General features: G+C 38.5%; 1 non-coding gene across 1 annotated transcript; it reads right to left on the bottom strand.

Annotated features, from left to right (window-relative positions):
• Window positions 1-5,306: 5,306 nt before the first annotated feature.
• Window positions 5,307-5,441, bottom strand: LOC115859399 (small nucleolar RNA SNORA1). The gene has a single exon (XR_004042052.1). It is a non-coding gene; the product is annotated as a small nucleolar RNA SNORA1 (small nucleolar RNA).
• Between the last annotated feature and the right edge of the window lie 18,082 nt (window positions 5,442-23,523).

Below are 23,523 nucleotides of genomic sequence, written 5' to 3'. Positions count from 1 at the left end.
GATGCCATGTAGAAAGTGCAAGCAGATTGACATTGATCAGATACTGTTACATTTATAGACACCTAACTTTAATGAAACATTTTTTTAATTGCAAAAGTGATTTGTGATTATTATGGAGAATTTGGAAAATATAAAAAGGAGGTAAAAAGAAAATGGTAGTCATCCATAATAATCCATAATCTGGTGCTCAGAGATAACCAAGCATTAATAGTCTTTTCATAAAGCACAACTTAAAAAGAAAGCTTTAGTTTTATTTCACAAATAAACTTGTTTCTCTTTCTTGACTAAACCACAGAAACCATTGCCTAAATAAATGACATAGGAAAATCTTTGTACACTTATTTGTTTTTGATGTTACTTGAAGGAAATGAATAAATATGTTTTCAACATCATTTTGGAAATACTAATAATTTCAACTTAATTAATAATATTCTCCATTTTCCTGGTTTGAGTATAATCCATAATCTTTATAAAGGAAAATTATATTTATAGGACTTATTTCTTAAAGCTGATTCAAAGACTTCATTAAAGTACCTATTAATCCTAAAAGTACTGCTTGTGTCTCTGGTTTAAAAAAATTATTTTCCCCTTTCCCCTCCAAGAGTGTCTGGATCAGGGATGTGACTTGGTGAGAAGAGGGAAGAAGAAAAACTGAGTTTCTAAACAACGGCCTCTCCTGGGTTATTGAAATGGCTGCAGAGCAGACACAGGATGATGTTGAACCTTCGGTCTCATTTGTGAAAACTTGTGCAATTTTTTTTTTCCGTGCTACACTACATACAAATCACCAAATTACAAATTAACCCTTTGTGATCCTTGGTGTAATGAGCAGTTTCTTTGGGGCTTTTTCTTTCTTTCCGGGAAGTGGGAGGGAAAGGAGCAAGGTATTACCTTGCTCTTCCTTTGTATTTTGGTCCCAAAATGTAAATACAATTTTCTATGTTACTTTTTTGTGGTAACTACCAAGATGAATATTTTAATTAGATAAGTTATATGGAAAGGAAGGAAAATTCCACGTCTAAAAAAAAAATTTTTTTTCTCATCCATTTTTTAAGATATTCTAGTAAGACAGAAAGGTATAAGGTATAATGTAAAAATCCCTCATAATCTCCACTGCACCGTGATATGACCACTGTCAACAGAGTTAACCGCTGTTAACATATATTGATATACTTCATCAGACTTTTTCTTATAATATTTAATATAGAGTAGACATAGTGATAATCACTTCTAATTCACATCAGTGGGATCGTATTATGCAGACTCTTCTCTACCATGCTTTTTCACTTAGTATCTCTCGAACATCATTTCTTTTCCATGCACAAAAACCTACTGTGTTCTTTTCTAACGGATGTTCTGTTTTACCAATTCCACATTCATGGACACTTATTTCTGATTTTTTGCTGCAGTGAACATCCTTGTACGTATATCTCTGTGCTCTTCCTCAGGAATTTGATCCCACCCTTCCCTAGGACAAATCTAACCTCCTAAAATTCTGTAAGAATGTTATCTTTATCTTTTTAAAATTAATAAAAACCGCTTGAGAGAGCACCATGATACAGGGGACCTGTCATTTCTGCCTCCAAACATTCTCTGGAACCCCTTCAATTCTCTGCATCCAGGCTGACACAGCGCAGGCCACACACAGACATCTCCAGCTCAGCCTACAGCGCTGGCCTCAGAGCGTCTGCCCTTTACCATCTGTGGGCCCTAGAATGATCTTTAAATAATGTAATATATAATTTAAGTTTCCTGCTGAGGATCTTTGAAAGGCTTCCCACAACCTTTAGAGCAAAATTCAAACCCCTTTCTCACAGGGTCCTCAAGACGGCACTGGGGCAGGCTTCATAGAAGTTTATCATTCTTCCTCCATGTCCCTGCTTCTTCTCATAGCAGTTTATGTTTTTCTCTTGTACTTGGGCCACCCCAGCCCCCTTTCTGTTCTGGGGACATATGTTAGGCTGAAGTCAGCAAGCTGGAGACCCAGGAGAACTGATGATATGGCTCCAGTCTAAGCCCCAAGGCCCAAGAACCGGGAGAGCCAATGGTGTAAATTCCAGTTCAAGTCCTCTTCTGAAAACAAGAGAAGACCGATATCCCAGCTCTAACACAGTCAGGCAGAGAGAGCAAATTCTCCCTCATTCAGCCTTTTGCTTCTGTTCAGGCCTTCAGCAGATTGGATAAGGCTCATCCACATCTGCTTTGCTCAGTCTACCCATTGGAACGTAAATCTCATGCAGACACATCCTCAAAGGCACACTCAGAATAGTATTTAATCAAATACCCAGGCACCCTGTGGCCCAGTCAAGTTGACACGTGAAATGAAACGTCATAGGACAATTTCCTGCCTCCAGACCATTCTATCATTTGAAAGGTTTTGTAGAATGGGCTTGTTCTCTTTCTCCAGTTCTCAATTCAAATGTCAACACCTCTGACTTTTCCAAACCGCACTCTCTCAGGTGATCTACCTCAGAATTACCACATTGTCTCGTGACATACTGAGTATCATTTGTAACACTTATCCTGATGTGTAATTTTTTCATTTGCTGTTTACTTGTTTTTAATCTCTCTCTCCTACTAGGATATACTAGGTTAGTGGCCTAGCATGCCTTGTACTTTATTGGTATCTACCCAAAACGTGTGCAATAAATGAATAGCGTTATTTCAACATCAATTGGATAATTGAGCAATGTTAGATTTTAGAAGTCCTTTGTAGACAAATCTTCCTTGTAGAAGAATTCCAAATAATATATGGAGATAAGCCCCCCTCCAGGAGGTGGAGCTTATTCTTGTCCCTCTTGCAGGTGGGCTAGACAGTGACTTGCTTCCAAAGAATAGAAGATGGAAAGGGAGGGATAGTAAACTTACAGTGGAGACGCCTGGCAGTCACTACTTAACCAAAGTATCATGTGGATATCATACATCCCTGATAGGATGCGCTCAGAAAGGCACAGCGTCACTTCTGTGGAATTCTTGCCAAAAAATGTGTAACCTCAATGTAATCCTAAGGAAACCTCAGACAAACCCAAACTGAGGGGTGTTTTACAGAACAGTTAACCAGTTTCTATCAGAAGTGTCAAGATCACTAAAGACAAGATAAAAGGAAGTGTCACCGGTTGGCAAAGACGAAGAAAACGTGACAACTAAATGCAATGTAGCCCCCTGGATTGGATTCCAGAACAGAAAGAGGATATTAATGGGAAAACTGGGGAAATCTAAATAAAATCACAAGTTTAAGACATGTGTCTATGCTGGTTTCTTAGTTTTAACCAAAGTACCATTGTAGTGTTAGATGTTAACAACAGCAGAAATTGGCGAGGGTTATGTAAGAACTCTCTTGATTATCTTTGCAATGTTTCTGTAAACAAAATGTATTCGAAAATAAAAAGTTTACTTAAAAAAATAGGTAATCACAAATCAGACTCTAAACAAACCACAATATTTTTTCAAATCTTAGACTAAAAGAACAAAAAACTGAAAACAGAAAGTCCTCCAGACTCACACACACACACACACACACACACACAACTCTGTGAGGTGATAGATGTGTTAATTAACTTTATTGTGGTAATCATTTTATGTGTGTTTATTAAATTATCATGTTTTACAACCTAAATATATACAGCTTTTATTTGCAATTATACCTCACTAAGGTTGAGGAAAAAAGTCTTATATGTTGCTACTGATATTCAAAAGTGCAATGAAAAATCTATCTTTTTATTAGTTAATATATATATAGATTGATGACTACTAATCTTTGAATTCTGTTTACAAAACTTTTAAACCTCTGAGGTCTCAACCATTATTTTCCATTTCTGTTACCATACTTTAAATTCCCTAAAAGATGCTCTCATGCCCATTTAATGTTTATAATTGAAGGATATTTTTGCATATACTGGCACCAAACAGATAATTACTGCTGTTAAAATGATCACTGCTTAGAAAGTTTCTGCATGAGGTGATTCTTACTTATCTATACATTTTACCTCATTTTTCTTTTAAATAAAGTCAGAAAGATTATTTTTAAAATAAATTTATTTATTTTATTTTAATTTATTTTTGGCTGCGTTGGGTCTTCGTTGCTGCACGCGGTCTTTCTCTAGCTGCAGCCAGCGGGGGCTACTCTTCGTTGCGGTGCACAGGTTTTTCATTGCGGGGGCTTCTCTTGTTGCAGAGAACGGGCTCTAGGCGCGCGCACAGGCTTGGTAGTTGTGGCTCGCAGGCTTAGTTGCTCCGCGGCATGTGGGATCTTCCCAGACCAGGGCTCGAACCCATGTCCCCTGCATTGGCAGGCGGATTCTTATCCACTGCACCAGCAGGGAAGCCCCAGAAAGATCATTGAGAAATCAAGCACCTAAAGTCAAAATTGCTGAATCTCCAATCCATCTGAGGGGTTAGAAATGGAGAACCATTAACAGATTCTTTCACCAGTGCCTGAAATGGCTCCGACTCTAAAATAGTATCCAAAAGCAAGAACAGTTTGTTACTTTTGTTGTCACTCAGGTAGTTATATTCATTCCAGTAAATGGCACCTGGTACATTCACTTGTGTAATGACAAACTGATAAATACTCCTCTGTAGAAAATATCCTGGTTTGGGACTTACACAAGATCTTTTAGCTAAGAAATCGATACCTACTTCAGACATTCTTAAAAATGACTTGATTTACTTTTCTTTATCTTCCTGGAGTCAGAGGAAAGTCATGAAAGATAAGAAAAATGAGAAATCGTCACAGTTTGGAGGAGACCAAGAAAATGGAACAAATAAATGAAAGGTAGGAGCCTGGATCAGATTCTGGGACAGAAAAGGGACATTGGAGAAAATGTGGCAAAATTCGAATAAGCTTTGTAGTTTGGTTAAGAGTTTTTGTACACATGTTTATCTCCCGATTTTTTTTTTCTGCACAAAGTGTAAAGGGTTCTTTTATTTTAATTATGTGTAACATAGACAAAATTATGTCAATACGTTTTTAAGGAATTTCACATGTTCTGATTCTTTCCACTGCCAATCACCTTAGTTCCTCCAAACTCATAATCTTCGAGATAAAATAGCCCTTTCAAAAAAGAAGTTGTCATGTGAGTCAGCCCACAATTCTTTTAGTTGGGCTTCTTTGATCTCCAGTGGAATATGGACACACTTCAAAATTCCCCACCTGTAATCTTTGGGATCCAATTTCCTCGAGCGATTTACTTTAGGACCCTAGAAGTTAAATATAGCAAGAGTACGTTGCTATTTATTCCTTCATCTTTTCTAGTACTGAAAAGCCTTGTTATATCCAATTTTTACTCATGAGCCTAGCCAAAAAAAAATGTTGCAGGTCTCATTGTCACCACTGCAATAAAATTACAGTGATGGAAGCAAAACCTGTGTTCTCAATGTAGCCACATTAACAATTTATGGACACCATGAACAACAGTGTCCATTTTCAGTAGTATGAGTCTTTTATCTCCTGCTTTTGATAATTAGACTACGGTGATGAAAGTTGTTAACACAGAGAAACTGGTTGAAGGATAGACAATAACTTTCTGAACTATTTTTGTAACTTCTGTGTCTAAAATTATTTCAAAATAAGACATTTTTAAACATTGCATTGGAAAACTCCTCAGGAAGTTGTTACTTCAAAGAGACACACAGTATTTCTCAATAGTTCCAATAGAGCCAGTTTTCCCTCCAGCTTTGAAACAGAGAGCATTCTTTCTTCAGTTAGCAGCAGATAAAGTGCAGTTGTTGGCCTGCACTTTAGGAATACTTTGTACAGAAATGTGTATGTCAAGATCCTAGAGTTATACTTTGGACAGTGAAGTGTTCACGCTTTGAGAGGCATGAACCAATGGAAGCAAAACCAATGGAAAGAAAGATTCACATTTCTCATCTTATTTACACCAGAATATTTATGCTCATTGAGCAGAATATTGGGCTGAATTGCCTAGACAATTATAAATTGGGGGATTTTTCCCCTCTTTCCATGTTTTCTCTTTCATGTCAAGTGCATGTAGTTGAATTTGAATAAGTATAATGTAGATATCATGTGACTTCATTGTAATCCAATGGAGGAAGTACATACGCAGGAACTTTGCTAAACAGATAATGATGGAATTCATTCTCTGAGATTACTATAAAAGTGATAATCAGTAAAAAGAAGTCCTTTCAGCAGTTCAGCAATGATGCCCTGTTTTATTATTACCATTCATTAATCACCTACCACATGCTTGCCCATTCGTCTATCTCTAGTCTAATACATAACTCAGCAAGAAAATGTCCCTATTTTACAGATGAGGAAATGGAGGCTCAGAAAAACTACTTAACTGGCCCAATCTAGGTTTGAAATTCAAGTTGAGCGTCTCCAAATGACTAATATTTATATTGGTTGAACTTCCCTGCAGCAAATTCCACCCTTAGTGAATTGTGTCATAGTGAGATTTCGGTATACAAGTCTTTTGACATATTTGAAATACCCTGTTAATTTTAAAAGGAAATGTGATATTTCATTTGAAAATTGGTCATATATAATTAGATTTTCTTAAAAATATAGAAATATATAAGAAATTCAAGGTCTTCCAGTTATTAAGTTATTAGGTTCCATTAATAACAGAATGTATCAAGCTAATAAATTATATTTAAGTACATTAACTTAACTGTACCAAGATCCTAAAGTGCCTTTTAATCACATATAGTATTGCAGTACATTAAGCGTGTTGTTTAAAAGCCAGAAAGGATATCAGTGATCTAAAAGAAGTAACTCAATGTTTACTTTAAAGAGTCTACTTTGGCCCTTCATTTCCTGTTCAGAACTATAGTGAAAAATTTATGGGTAATCTCCTTGCTGCAAAGTAAACTTTTCAAAGCAGAGATAAATAACCAACCTTACTTTAATCGCATTGAGATTTCTACGAAAAAAGTTAATTATGTAGCTTGGACACGGGAAAAATTATTCCGATGAGCTTCTATTCTAGAATACCGATTGTAACTGGATTGGTAGCAAAGATCATTTACCTGATAAAGAGGGAAAGAAAACTTTGTGGCTGTTGTTGTTTTCACCTTACAATTAAGAGTGGCATAATTTGATACTATACTTTACAACCCTGTTATAAGATACAGGTTTAAACATATCCCTTACGTCATGAAACCGACAAGTTTCATTCCGGTGCCCCAGCAGCCCTTCTCAGTGAAGTTGAAATGCATTAAAGGTTCTGAGTAGGTAATGTTCTGCTCAAACTCTCGAATAAAGCTAGAACACCAAAGTTCCTCATTTCAGTTCCAAAACTACAGTATCACCTAGGTAATCATTGTTTCCTAAACTTTCCTGATCACAAAAATCAGCTAGGTACCAGTTTAAAATACCGTTTCCTAGACGCACCATCTAGCAACTTCAATTTAATAGATTGGGGTGGGGCCTGAGGATCAGAAATTTAGACAAATGTTACAGGTGACCAGGCATACTTGAGACACAAACTTTTAAAAATAAAATAAAGCATTTGTTGCTCTTACTGGATGCTATTAGAGTACTGGAAAGAATAGGAACTTTGTTATAAGTCAAATTGCAGTTTTCCTCATTTATGAATTTTCTAATCTCTCCTTCAATGTCTGCTTTTAAAAAAATAATAATATCTCTCAAATTTATTGTATTAAATATGAAGGATCTAGGCTTTTGCTACACAAACTGTGGTCTGGGGACCAGAAGCTAGTAGTCACTGAGAATTTGTTGAAAATGCAGAATCTCAGGCCCTGCCCCAGACCTGCTGAATCTGAATATGTTTGCTAAGAAGATGCTCTGGGTGATTCGTACACACATTAAAGTTGGCCAAGCGCTGACCTCGTCACCAAGTAAGGGTTCAGGAAATGCTAGATTCTTTTCTTCTCATTATATTCGTTGTACCAATAATTCAACTCAGCTGGGGTTCAGTGATTGTCACCACCATTGCTTACTGTTGGTTTAAGCCCAACAGGTACACTTTCAGCTCCTACACAGTGGAAAGGCATTCAAAAATAAACAAGTGCATGGGCTGGACATCAGACTACTGCAAAAGGTAACTGAGGATTTCAGTTTCAGGCCTCTACTCTCACACACTGCTGCACACGAAGCCTACAGCACATTTTCCAGTCTTTTCTAGGGATTATTTCAGAGCTTCTCAGGTATGCTTCACTGATAGTTTCTTACACAGCTTTCACCACTATTTAGCAATTGTTGGTAGCAGGAGAAGTCAACTGGTCACTGTTTGAATAAAAATTGAGGGAAGGTTTCATAAAAAGGATTGGGGGTTTCCTTTTTTTTCCCCTTTTACTTCCAGAGTTTATCCTTGAACTATGCAGAGTCAGAAGAGGAGAATTAGGTACAGCTTGTCTTACTGCATCAAAGACATTTTCAGTAATTGCCTGCAGTTAAGGTGTAGAGCACGTGTTAGTACATGACAAATGAAAATGAGGACTATATTTTAAACTTTGGGGGTGCACTCAGGGAACAATGGAAAAGGCTGGCTGCTGCAATGAATATTCTAGATGAAATGCTTTTATTAAAACAGAAAAAAATTTAGTTTAATGGTTAAAAATAAATGAATAGGATAATTCTCAGATTTATAAATATTCTGGCCACACACACAAAAAAGGCTTTTTCAATGCCTCATGTGTCTTAAAAAGTGTGCTCTCTGGGCTTCCCTGGTGGTGCAGTGGTTGAGAGTCCGCCTGCCGATGCAGGGGACACGGGTTCGTGCCCCGGTCTGGGAAGATCCCACATGCCACGAAGCAGCTGGGCCCGTGAGCCATGGCCACTGAGCCTGTGCGTCCGGAGCCTGTGCTCTGCAACGGGAGAGGCCACAACAGTGAGAGGCCCGCGTACCGCAAAAAAAAAAAAAAAAAAGTGTGCTCTCCAACAGAACGTATTGGTATCTGGTATTTGTAAGTGTTCTGTCACTGATGTGTTCATTATAAAAATATTTTTTGTACATTCTTGCAGAAAGTAGTAAGGTGGGTTCTCACCTATTACTACTAAATTCTTGGGGAAAGATCTGTATACTGAAAGACTGGAACACCCCATTGGGTATGCCTGGAATACCACCTGGTAGGTCTTTGAATTCACTGCCAATCCTTTGCACTATTGTGGAGGGCAAGCCTATCTCTTCTTCCCCATTTCAATGAGACAGATTCAGCAGTGGAAATGAGACATGCCTTGAAACTAAGAAAGTAAAGAAGGGAGAACCATCTCTCACTGAACCCATTGGATCATCAAAGAATTCGGTCTTTAAGAAAAGGACCTACATTCACAAAAGAAACCATTCTTCATGTTATGGGTTGAATTGTTTTGCCCCCAAATTCATATGTTGAAGTCCAAATCCCCAGTACCTCAGATGTGGCCTTATTTAGAGAGTAGGTCTTTACAGAAGTGATCAAGTCAAAATGAGGCCACTAGAGTGGACCTTCGCCCAATATGACTGGTGTCCTTATAAGAAGAGGGAATTTGGGCACAGACACTTGTAGAAAAATACTAGGTGAAGAGGCATAGGAGAAAACAGGCAACCACAAGTCAAGGAGAAAGGCCTAGAACAGATCATTCCCTCACAGAAGGAACTAACCCTGCTGACACTTTGATATTGGGCTTCCAACTTTAAGAACTGTGAGACATTACATTTCTGTTGTGTAAGCCACCCAGTTTGTGATGCTTTGTTACAGCAACCCTGGCAAACTAATATACTTCATGAGTCATTGGGAAGAGAAAAGAGCAGTGGATTTGTGTCTATCAGGATTAGGGCAACTAAATTGTCTATTATGCGTTTATAGTATCAAAAAACCAAGTCTACCAATCTGATGATTTTTTTTCCAATGCTAACCTTGGTTTTCTTTTAGCTTAATAGTAACAACTGTGTATCCATTACAGTTATATTGCCACAGTTCAGGAATGCTTTCACTTTTATTACTCCATTGTCATTACCAAGTACTTTCTCCTTCATTAGCTCAGTTGATCTTCAGGGAAACCTTGAGCAAGACAGGAGTTTAGCATATCCCTCTCAAGAATGGGGCTATGTACCAGGACATAAACACCGCTAATACCTTCTGTCTATAACCTTTGCCTATCTCCCATATCCTTATGGAACTGGGTGGAGTTTTATTCCACCCACAGTAATAATTGGGTCAGAGAGCAACAGAAAGCAGAAAGTTTTCTGGTTCGATTTACACCCATATATTTTTTTTCTGAACTATTTGGGAGTAGGGTCCATACGTCATTCCCTTTACCCCTTAGTTTTTCAGTGTGCATTTCCTAAATCCTATCACATTTTGGCATATGATTTTGCAGTCACAAACATTTTTTTATTGCAGTCTAACCAAGTTTACATCCTTTCCTAGTCTTGGTTCATTCCAGCATGATACATACTGTGATTTTCGTGTGCCATTGTTTTTCAAATATTTTTAGTCTATGTGTTCTCCTACTTTACATAGCTAAGCTGTGAGAATTTCCCAGTTCTTTGTGTTTCCTCATGACTTTGTTCCCCTACCGCCTGTACCTTATCTCTACATTTCTGGTAAGGAGTGGCCATACTGAATCATAACGTTGCTCCACATTGCAGCCTCAAACTTACCCACCCAGAGCTCAGCTGTTATCTTTCAATCCCTCGTAATTACTCCATATTCATATCACAGTAAAGCACTGGTCATTTTGTTACTTTTATTTCTGTTACTTACTTTGAGTTTAGTGTGGTTTAAGTAGCTCAAGGGCATATCACCAGGAGAAGAAATTCATGCACACAATTGATTCCAAACAGTCATGCTTTCTCTTGCATCATTTGGTGACCTACACAGGCGTTTGCTGGAGTCAAAAGACCAGAGTTCTTGTTCCAGTTCTGCCATTTATCAGATAGGTAATCTTTGCCAATCACCTAATTTCCCACAATCTTCGTTACCACAGTTAAAATGTTACCCACCTTCTCTATCTGTTCTGCAAAGACCAGCCTTATCGAATTTAATGATTCTTTTGAGGATGAAATGATATGTACGTGAAAGGGCTATATGAGAAATGCCAGGGTATTTAAAAACAGTATATATTCAAATATTCTGAATTGGAAAGGATGATAGAGACTAAAATGACTGGGTCATTTTACAGACGAGGAAATGAACGATCAGAAAGATTAAATAACTTGTTCACAGTCATTGAGCTGTTTGGCAGAGCCAGGCTTCTTAATTCCTAAACCAGTGGTTTTTAATCTCAGCAAACTATCTTCCTAGACAGAGTCTACCTCTCAGGTTGCTCAAGCTTACGCTTTGAGGTTGTAAAGAACACCATCCCAAGTGCTAAAAAATTGTAAAGTGCTAATTGTGCAGAGTATTAAAAAAAAACTCAAGTTTAGAAAGAGGGAGACAATTTAAAGAAAATGCACAAGGATTATAGGTGACAGAATTTTTTTTTTAACATCTTTATTGGGGTATAATTGCTTTACAATGGTGTGTTAGTTTCTGCTTTATAACAAAGTGAATCAGTTATACATATACATAGGTTCCCATATCTCTTCCCTCTTGCGTCTCCCTCCCTCCCACCCTCCCTACCCCACACCTCCAGGCGGTCACAAAGAACAGAGCCATATCCCTGTGCCATGCGGCTGCTTCCCACTAGCTATCTACCTTACGTTTGTTAGTGTATATATGTCCATGCCTCTCTCTCGCCCTGTCACAGCTCACCCTTTCCCCTCCCCATATCCTCAAGTCCGTTCTCCAGTAGGTCTGTGTCTTTATTCCTGTCTTACCCCTAGGTTCTTCATGACATTTTTTTTCTTAAATTCCATATATATGTGTTAGCATACGGTATTTGTCTTTCTCTTTCTGACTTACTTCACTCTGTATGACAGACTCTAGGTCTATCCACCTCATTACAAATAGCTCAATTTCGTTTCTTTTTATGGCTGAGTAATATTCCATTGTATATATGTGCCACATCTTCTTTATCCAGTCATCCGATGATGGGCACTTAGGTTGTTTCCATCTCTGGGCTATTGTAAATAGAGCTGCAATGAACATTTTGGTACATGACTCCTTTTGAATTTTGGTAGGTGACAGAATTTTATCTGACATTATTTGAAGTATCTGTTAAGAAATCATTCTTGCTCACTGAGGTTCAGGCTTTGTAAAAGCATCAACATATAGGATCTATGTAAAGCTTGAACAGATTAGCCCTCAGTTCAAGGTCAATAAATGTCCAATATGAGCTGTCAATAATCCCCATTTGTCAACTGATTTTATTACAAGCATGTAAACACAGTATAACAGGTTAACAGTGGCATATTCTGCCTAAAGCTCAATTCAATATTGTTCTAAAAATTGAGACACACTCATTGAAGAGGCTACTAGCATACTTTTTAGACAAAACAGGCAACAGATTCGTTTGTTGATAGTGTTGAGTGTTGGAAGAATATACTCCTGGACATTGGGTTGAATCTATTCTGTGTCTGTTCAAACAGAATCCCACTGATAGAATTTTTAATAAGGTATAAAGGGAGACAAAGTTTGAAGCTCATGAATCTAGAAAGATTTTTGAACTGTTTTCATAGCAAAAGTCTTCACTGTGTACCCTATTTAAATCAAACTTTTTATTCCAGTGAAATATATGAAGAGTTATTCCTAGGTTTCAAGAGAAAAGGCTGCAGTCTGCAAAGTTCAGAGCAATTATCTTAGGATGTTAGAGCTGAAAAAGGCCTCCAAAGTTTCTGTCAGGGCTCGGGCTTCTAAAATCTCACACATCAGAGTTATTCTACCGTTCTCAGCAAAGGTTTGAATGCTAAGACCCAAGATTTTACACATATTTTTACAGAGAGCACATTTATAATAAGATTGAAAATTACTGAGTTCTCAAATAGCCTCATCCAGATTGTGCCTCTGACTTACCAATCGTGGAAGTTGAAACCTGAGAAGGATAACGTCAGTTGTAGGTTGTTATTGATCTGTTTTTTGAGATCTAGAGGGAAATTTCAATAAATAATAGAATTTGAAAGCCCATGATTTTCAACCAGGTCATTTAAGTCTTCTTTTTTTAACTTAATAACTCCCTCCCCTCCCCCAATATAAAAGCAATATGGCAATCCTTTATCAATTATGGAGGTTAAATTCCTAAAGAGTACTGTGGTTGGCAAAACCACTGTGGTTATGATCCTAAACACAAAAATATACAGTGTGAGGAGAAAAATGCACATCATAAAAATGTGATACGTGTTTTTAACTCAGTAAATAAAAGCAGAAGGCATCTGCTTTAGAAAGAAACCAGATTTGTTGGCATTAAATATTTCCTCCAGTAAGTCACCCTTTTCCTGAGTTGCCTTTATCCATTATTCAGGAAAAATTGCTGAGGTAGATATACAAGTTAACAGCGTGTTATCAGATTATAACTATTTAATGTTTTCGAATCACCCCTCTCTACGTTAAAATTTACTGTTGTTTTCTTTTCTTATGCTTTCCTTTGTTTTTTGCAAGTCTCAGCAAATGCTTGGGTAACACCCAGACTTTTTACAAGGTATCTCAATATTCAAGTATTAGGGGAGAGAGGAGGGAGTCTGATTTTGAAGGCATGTCAGAGAGGGTGGGGCAAAAAACAGAGCTGGCCATGAACCTCTGAACTGGGCCATACTTCCACGAAGGGAACAGAATGGAACCACACATTCACATAAGCCAATGCAAGGTCTTTTTTTGAATCTCAAAGGCCATAGCTCAAATCCCCTCCAGATTCTGCTAACTCAAACACAGCCCCAAGGAGATAGAAGACATTTTGATTCAAAATTTTATTAGCAGTAAAACTAGGTTTGAAGTAAAAAGCCTTTTTCTGAGGCCCCTCCCCTACCTCCCACATTGCCCTACCCACCATGAATTGAAGATAAACAACCAAATATGAACAGCCACGCTGATTTTTCCACCCAGGAACAGGGTAAGAAGCTGGTTCTCAGAGAACAGAGGCCTGTCAGGGCCTGCAGGAGGCTAAACACACCTGCCAACTTACTGATTAGAACCTGGAAGCACAGTGAACCCACAATGCCTCAGGGGAGGCGGTCCAGGAAGGATTCTAAAGGCTGAGCCTACCTGGCTTTAGGATTGTCAGGCTCTCCCCACTAATTAAATAAATAACTGTTCTTGCCTTGGGGAAGACAAAAGAGAGGATGAAGAGAGTAAAAGAGAGAAGGAAAGTAAATACACCGCCTCTGGGAGAGCAGAGCAGAAGTCCTCTTCATTATTAAAATGTTAAGAGCAAATCTTTAACAAACCACCCCCATATACACATCTGCAATAGTGTGAAAAATAGATCACTGCTATTATTTTGGATGGGACTCCATCTTTTTTATCTGTATTTTGTTTTAGCAGGTAGTACAGATTTCAAAGTCTAAGTATGCACACAACTCAGCTCAGAGACAGCTATTCAAGATTTAGAGTAAGGAGATATGTCACCGTCTATAGAGTCCAAAGAATCTACCCTGAGCATGGGAGAGAGCAACGAGAGCTTAATTGTTTTTCAATTTGCCTCTCTCGTTTTAAATAGAAAATTCTAAGTCTAAGGGTAAATATGAGTTATTTAAAAAGTATCCCCTAGATTTCTACTGGCAATATCTCATTTACTAATTGATAGTTAGAGAAAATTTTCCGTTTAAGTTGACATTCTCTCCCTAGAAGGATAACCATAGGAACAAAAACACACACACAAAAAAACTTTCTTCCACTCTACATTGATTGCAAGGAGGCTTTCAACAGCCCCTGCACTAATTCTAGTGCTCATGTCTCCAATACTAATATCTACCACAAGGTATGTGAAATAAAGAGGGCACCAAATTGTAACAAGCAGCACATGCCCTGGCAGGAAAGATCTAACTATAGAGATAGGGGACATCCAACATACTAGGTGATCAGATTGAGCAGTCCAGAACAGATTCTTATTCTACAGAGAGGAAAGTATAAGTCCCCTCAAGTTTGGTAGAGATCAAAGTGGTTAGCTTATCATTTTCTGAGCCAAAATGTTCAACCTGAGGAAATGGATTATTTGAATGCCAAATCTTTCCCAGACACACTAAAAAACACATTGGACAACCCAGGAAGAAAATGGGCAAAAGATCTGAATACCTCACACAAAAAGATCCTTAACATCATTAGTCATTGGGGAAATGTAACTTAAGACCACTACACACCCATTAGAAAGACTAATCTTCTAAAAACAGTACCAAGTGTGGATGAGGCTGTAGAGCGACTAGAACCCTCATACATTTTTCATGGGAATGCAAAATGGTGCAGTGACTTTGGAAAGCAATGTAGCAGTTTCTTAAAAAGTTAAACATAACACCTACCATATGCCAATTCCATTCCTAGCTATATACCCTAGAAAAATTAAAACGTATGCCCACATAAAGACTTGTACGTGAAAGTTCATATCAGGTTTATTTGTAATAGTCCAAAATTGGAAACAACCCAAATGTCCATCAATATTGAATGCATATCAGACTGGCCATCATCAAAAAATCTACCAACAATAAATGCTGGCGAGGGTGTGGAGAAAAGGGAACCCTCTTGCATTGTTGGTGGGAATGTAAATTGATACAGCCACTATGGAGAACAGTATGGAGGTTCCTTAAAAAACTAAAAATTGAACTACCAGACGACAGAGCAATCCAACTACTGGGCATATACCCTGAGAAAACCATAATTTAAAAAGGGTCATGTACCACAATGTTCACTGCAGCTCTATTTACAATAGCCAGGACATGGAAGCAACCTAGGTGTCCATCGACAGATGAATGGATAAAGAAGATGTGGCACATATATACAATGGAATATTACTCATCCATAAAAAGAAATGAAATTGAGTTATTTATAGTGAAGGATTGATCTAGAGTCTGTTAAGAGTGTTAAGAGTGAAGTAAGTCAGAAAAAGAAAAACAAATACTGTATGCTAACACATATACATGGAATCTAGAAAAAAAAATGGTTCTGAAGAACCTAGGGGCAGGACAGGAATAAAGACACAGACATAGAGAATGGACTTGAGGACACAGGGAGGGGGAAGGGTAAGCTGGGACGAAGTGAGAGAGTGGCATGGACATATATACACTACCAAATGTAAAATAGATATCTAGTGGGAAGCAGCCGCATAGCACAGGGAGATCAGCTTGGTGCTTTGTGACCACCTAGAGGGGTGGGATAGGGACGGTGGGAGGGAGATGCAAGAGGGAGGAGATATATGTATACGTATAGCTGATTCACTTTGTTATAAAGCAGAAACTAACACACCATTGTAAAGCAATTATACTCCAATAAAGGTGTTTAATATATATATATATCTCCTAAAAAATAAAAATTAAAAAAAGAAAAAAGTATTGATGGATAAACAAATGTGGTATAACCGTACACTCAGCAATCAAGAGGAATGGACAGTTGATGTTCACCACAAGGATGCATGTGAAAATGAGTCAGCTGAGTGAAAGAAGCCAGGCAAAAGAAGAAGACATAGTGGATGATACCATTTAATTTCAGAAAATGTTAATTAATCTGTGATAACGGAAAGCAGAGTACTGGTTCTCTGGGGGAGGGGGTGGAGGCAGGGAAGGATTACAAAGAGGCAACGGAAACTTTTGAAGCTGATGGAAGGGTTCATTATGTTGACTGTGGTGTGCATATGTTAAGATGGATCAAATTGTACTCTCCAGATGTGTGTGGTTTGGTACGTTTCAACTGTACCTGAATAAGATTCAGGGGGAAATCCCCTGAGAAACCTAACACTTTAGGACATTTACATTTAGCCCTTTCCTGACCCCAGTCCAGGAGAGGAAGTTTTTGTCCCACAGGAGGCACAGACCAAGGGATACACTGTGTTTGGAAAATTGTATTATGGATTTTAGGCAGCCTACAGTTAACTAAAACTTCAGCTGACAGTTGAAAGAACTGACCTTGTCTGGTAAAATGCGACTAGTCAGATCTTAGTGGTAGGAGACTTACTTATTCAGATTTAAGGCTTACTCAGCGACAAAAGAAAGGCTATTGTATATCTCTGCAGCAGAGAATGAACGGGGTCTTGATCAGGTTCAACAAACCTTAGCTAGAGGAGGTGATGTCAGTAGTCCTGTAATCAGACTGGGTGGATATACAAATGATCAAATTATATAAAAGCTCCATTTGTCCTATTCAAGAAAGAATTGAATTAAATTATTAACTTGATTAAGCTCCTGAATTTCCTAGATTCATTTGCTAGCTGAAGACCCAGTCTCCCCAATACTATCTTGTTCAAACTCTTCTGTGGCTTTCAGATCTTTTTAAAGCAATAGACTCCTTAATCAAGCAAAACCTCACTCAGAACACCCACCTCAATCACTGCCCCTGCTGTAGATAAAAGCAGAAACTTATGACCATAAGTCATGTTTATTTTATAAGGTTACATTTTAAAATCCTTATCAACGAGTATAATGTAACTAGAGAATAAAACACAGGCTTGGATGATCGTTGCTGATCTATCTACCTCAGCATCCGTTTCCATATCTTGTTGGGATTGCCGAGTTTTCAGAAATTCCAGATTGATACAGATAAGGAATTTCAAGTGGTATTTTGTTATCAGCGCTCCTGGAAAACTCTTCAATTAAACTGTTCCAGAAGCTTAAGAGGATGTTAATAAAGGTTTGCCCCTGAGTGGAATTCCCAATAATACCTAACAACTGATTTCATTCCTTACCAAAAAAAAAAAGGCAGGCAAAAAGCACAAAAGATTTACAATTAGTGTTAAAATCGCTTAACAGGAAGGATCACAACCCCAGGGGCTGTGCCTTTACTCTCATTGCACAACTTCACGGTAAGCACACATAAAGCAGATGTACCCGAGCCTCGCCTGATATTTCACAATGGTGCACACAGGCTGTAACGGTGTCTTTACTTGTACAGTTTTATGTGTTCAGACAGGCAAAAACTTAAAGTAAGATTGAGAAAAGAAAAGGCTGAGTCAGAACCGAGTGACAAACTCAGTGGCCAGTAAAGCAGTGCAAGAGGCTCAAGCATCTGACTTGGATGGCAAAGGTGAAGAGGTTTTGCAAGGTGTAATTAATGTGCCTGATTAGTTTACACTGAGCTGATCAAAAGGGAGATTATCCTTGTAGCCTGACTTAACCAGGTGAACCCTTTCAAAGAGGGTCCTGAGATCAGAAGCAGAAGCCAGAGACCCTTTTGTGGGTCCTGAAGAAATAGGCCACTGTGAGTACTATGGCTACTACAAGGAATGAATACTGCCAACAAGCACGTGGGCTTGAAAGAAGACTGGGCTTTGGATTGAGACCCTGGCCCCAGTCAACGCCTGGAATATTCTCAAAATCAGAGGACCTGGAAAACCATGCCCAGACTCCTGATCCGTGGAAACTGTGTGATAATAAATATCTGTTGTTTTAAAAGGCGAAATTTGTGGTAATTTGTTATCCTGCAATAGAAAAATGAATACCGATGCTTTATTCCCAGGCAAATAAATCCTGTGAGCACTTCAGGGCTGGCATTCAGTGTTAAAAATTCTTTAAGCTCAGAGATATAGCTGAGAGTGATTTCAGATTAGCTCAGAAAATTCAGCTCAGCTAAAGAGAAAACGCTATAAAGAATCACGCAAAATTATATTGTAAGAACCTGAGAAAGATAGTAAGCAACAGGCTAGGCTCTATGCAAACATAAGTTAAGGCAACAACTTGAAATGGCCTCCAAGGTGTTAAAAGTTGATTTATAAGATATTCTAGTATGTTTTACCATGATTAAAACTTTTTTAGCCTATATACTAAAATACGTACAAATTACAAAAGTAAAAAATGTAACCTTATAGTGGAGGAGCTTGCTAGACACCACCATCAGGTGATCAAAGTTAACATGACCAGTAATGGGCCAAATAGAAATCCTGTGTCTGCTGATAGGATGTAATGAGAACACAGCATCGCTTCTGTGGTGTTCCTGCCAAAGTTGCACATTACCTGCATTTAATCACAAGGAAACAACAGACAAACCCAAACTGAAGGATGTTCTACAAAATAACCAACCTGTAATCTCCAAAAGCTTCAAGGTCATGAAACTCAACGAAAGACTGAAGAATTGTTCCACAATTGAAGGAGACTAAAAAGACGTGAAAACCAAATGCCCTGTTATGATTCTGGACAAGATTCTTTTGCTATAAAGAATATTGTTAGGACAACTGGCGGAACTTGAATGGGGTCTGAGGATCATGATATATATAAATGTTAATTTCAATTGATTGGTTTTACTGCTATTGTTTTGGAGGAGAATGTCCTTGTTTGTAAGAATTACACATTAAAGTATTTGGGGTTATAAGACATCATGTTTGCAATTTAGTTTCAAATGGTCAGGAAAAAGATGTTCTTTAAATTTTTTTGTAAGTTTGAGATTGTTTTAAAATAAAAGGTACACAGGGCTTCCCTGGTGGCGCAGTGGTTGAGAGTCCGCCTGCCGATGCAGGGGACACGGGTTCGTGGCCCGCTCCGGGAAGATCCCACATGCTGCAGAGTGGCTGGGCCCGTGAGCCATGGCCGCTGAGCCTGCACGTCTGGAGCCTGTGCTCCGCAACGGGAGAGGCCACAACAGTGAAAGGCCCGCGGACCGCAAAAAAAAAAAAAAAAGGTACACAAAAAACTACATACTTGGACATTTAAGAAATGATGCGTCTGGGCAACCCCTAAAGTACTTCTCAGGGAGCACTGTTTTTAAAAGGCTTTGGTTTATTTTTTCCAAATATAACACCATGTTAAATAAAACTACCTCTCATCTATATGGCAACCATATACTTCTCTATTTATTTTAAAAACTGCATAATTTATCATTTTTCTCTTTTGTGGTTTCACTAATTGTTTAATTTTTTCCCTTTGTGATTAGGTCATGATTCGTATAATCATAGACTTTGAAAAATTTGCAGGAGATGTTTGCTAAAATAAGTACAAATTTCTCTTCTCATATTTTCAAGCATCCACTAATTCTCCATTTCTCTCCAAAATGTAATTTAGTTTGGGATTTTTTTCCTTATGCATCCTCCAGTGCTATTTATTTTTTAGAATCAGTTAATTACAGTATTCTATAAGTTGTAGGGGCTAATAGCAAATCCACCATGGATGTTCCAATGTTATTTTAGTGTAAACAATAAAAGGTATACAACTGGAAAACCATTTCTTTCTAACTTAAGTTTAGATACTAAAAGAAATCAATTTATAACCCTAACTTCTTTTTATTGTTAACTAAGTAGTTGTGGCACACGGGCTCAGTAGTTGTGGCTCGCGGGCTCTAGAGCGCAGGCTCAGAAGTTGTGGCGCACGGGCTTAGTTGCTCCGTGGCATATGGGATCTTCCCAGACCAGGGCTCGAACCTGTGTCCCCTGCATTGGTAGGTGGATTCTTAACCACTGCGCCACCAGGGAAGTCCCTCCAAGAGCTTTCTACTATAATTTTCTGCATAGGCATCAGCATAGATAAATGGTCCTCTTTTTTTTTTTCTAGAAATTTGCCTCATATAACCTTTGTCCTTTTCGCCCAAATATTGTTCCCTGGGTCTACTGCACATCTCTGAGGAGCTCTTTTCCCCATCACCCTGGGCATTCCTTTGCCTCTCTCCGGTGTTACTGGAATCGCCCTTTCCTGGATCCCCCCATCTTCCTCAATCTTGTTTCACCCCCATGTTTTGGTAAAGAACATCTTTTAGCAGCCTCCTGGGAAAGACCCCTTAGAAGGTTCACTTTTGAGACCTACCTTGCAGTTCTGAAACTGATTGTTGATGGAGTGTAAAATTCTAGTTTAAAAATAACATTTTTAAAAAAATTTAAGGCATTGTTTCTTTGCCTTGTAGCTTTAAGTGTTGTTGAGAAGTTCAGTGGTATTCTTACTGCCAGCTCTTTGTATGTGAATTCTCCAGAGTTCAATGGTGTTGTTATTGCCAGTGCTTCGTATGTGAATTTTTTTCTCTCTGGAAGTTCAGGATCTCTCCTTTAACTATGATGTTCTGAAATCTCATGATGCTATATCTAGGGGAGAATTTGTCTTTTTCTTCATTATGCTGGGGTCTCAGTGGGCCTATCAATCTGGAGGAATTTAAGGAATTTAAGGAATATCAATATTCCTTAAATTTTTTTTTTGATAATTTACTCCTCTTTGCTTTTTCTATTCTTTATTTCTGATACTTTTATTGGTCAGATATTGGAATTCCTAGGTTTTTTTCAATTTTTTTTCTGGGGGATTTTCTTAATTTTCTAATACTATTGATTTTTAAATTTTGCTATCTTAGTTACATTTCTAAGAGCTCTTTCTTATTCTCTGATTGTTTCTTTTTAATATCAACTTGTTCATCCTGAAACATCTTCTGAATATGTTAATCTCTGAGTATATTAATCAGAATTTTTTAAAGTTTATTCCGTTCTTCTCATTGCTCTGTTTCTTCCAAAATTATTTTTTTCTACTGTTTTTTGTTTGTTTTGTTTTTTGCGGTACACGGGCCTCACTGTTGTGGCCTCTCCCGTTGCGGAGCACAGCCTCCGGATGCGCAGGCTCAGCGGCCATGGCTCACGGGCCCAGCCGCTCTGCGGCATTTGGGATCTTCCCGGACCGGGGCACGAACCCGTGTCCCCTGCATCGGCAGGCGGACTCTCAACCACTGTGCCACCAGGGAAGCCCCCTCTCTGGCATTTTGATGCCTGTCCAGCCCATTTGTTCTTGATTGTTCTTGGCCAGGTTATAAAGACTAAAATTAAAAACCAGGCCCCTGGGGGTGGAGGGAGAGCCTCTATATAGTCTAGTCCTAACCAGGCAGGTTAGTCTATTAAATTTTGGGGTTCTGTGTTAAGCCCATTCAACTGTCACACTATGCTCTGTCCTCTAGCCAAGCTTTTCTCAGTGAGAAAGGAGTTATTTTGGACATCATCTTTCTTGTTCCTTTTCTTATTTCTTTATTAGATTCACTACTCAAGAGTGATAGAGAGGTTCCAGGCTTTGGGCCTTTCAAGGCCTCACCAGAAGCCAATGAGTGTGATTCCCTTTTCACCTGGAAAACTGTTATCCGGTATCTATAGTGGGATGATCTTAGCATTGCTGCCTAAGCCATGTCGGCATCAGAGGACAGGGGTCAGCTCCTGTGGCTAAATCTGGTGAGTAGGTGACATTGCCAAGGGAGAGCATGTAGAATGAGAAGACAAGTCACCTAAAGAAGGACCTCAAAGAATACCGTTATCTAAGGAACTATTCAAGAAAGAAGCTATACCACAGGCAAGTGGAAAGTGATAGAATGAAAACAGAGGAGTATGATGTCTCATAAGTCAAGGAAGGACAGAATTTCAAGAAGTAGGAGGTCACCAGAGACGAATATCAATTTCTCAGAAATCTCTTTGCTTAGGAAGAAAGGATATGACTAGGAGACTGCAAATTAGGGCCCTTTTCCTTAACCTTGAGAAATACACATATTTCTTTTACAAGGAAAAAATTCTTGAGGACCCTCCCCTCCCTGTGTTGAGTTAAATTATTGTTCTGATGTTACTTAAATATGTAAAAATATGAAACTTGTTTTAACCTCATTATGCTTATGGTTCTTATATAATTAAAAATGAACAAATTTATAAGTTAAATATAAGTAAAATTATCAAATTAACTCAGTTTACTATTGTGGATGATTCCCAAACCCTCCAAAGTCCGTTCCCCCTCCCTGAAGCCAAATTACTGACTTCATGTGAACATGGCACTTCTTGCCACTAGTCAGATAGTTTGGGTTTTGGCCTATGAACACCACTGTATTCGTCAAGTAACAAGCTTTCCCACCGCTTTTCTCTCATTGAAAGAGAGCAAAACTTTTTATTCGTTGTGCCCTGAAGTTATTTGGCTTTCATACGGCACAACCTCATCATTCACATATTAAGTTGGCAATTGTCCCTCCCTTTGTCATTAGTCAATGTCATTCAAAACAGCACTGTTACCAACTAGATGAATCTTGGGCAGTGAAATAAGGTGGCGTGACTCAGACACCAGGTGTTTATTCTTACGTTAGGGATTTTTTTTTTAAACAAAAGATTCTCTTGAAATGGAATTTTCAGCTGTAGAAACACTGACTAGGCTCTCCCTCCCCATAGTTATTACTCTACTCAGGGCTCAGATGACAGTTGCAATGAAATGATCAAGTTCAAAGACAACTTGAACTCCAGATACTCTCTGGAGCTGGACCTGTCATTGTGTGAAGCAAGGGGATAAAAATTAGAGCCGAAGTAGTGGGGATCTCTTGGAATGCTTTTCCTTCTATCAGAGTATGAAAGGGAGGCCTTTCTTGGTTTGCTACTGTTAGGGGCAAAGCCTACCATCCATTCTCCTTTGCTTTCTCTCTTCCCTTCTCGCTGACTCTCTCCCTTACCCTTTGCAATCTCTTACCCAGTGATCTTAAGCTTGGGAGCTGCCCAATTTCCAGCAAGATACACACACTTCATTGAAGGTAGGAACCGTATCTCAGTAAAGAATGCTTTCTACTTCAGTTATCCAAAAACCCAAAAGTGGTTTAATCCAAACATGGTTTAGTTTCTCAAATAACACAAAGGTC

This window comes from Globicephala melas, chromosome 13 (genome assembly GCF_963455315.2).
Source record: "Globicephala melas chromosome 13, mGloMel1.2, whole genome shotgun sequence".
NCBI lineage: Eukaryota > Metazoa > Chordata > Mammalia > Artiodactyla > Delphinidae > Globicephala > Globicephala melas.
Note: the sequence above shows the minus strand (reverse complement) of the source record. Positions and strands in the feature narration are given on the sequence as shown.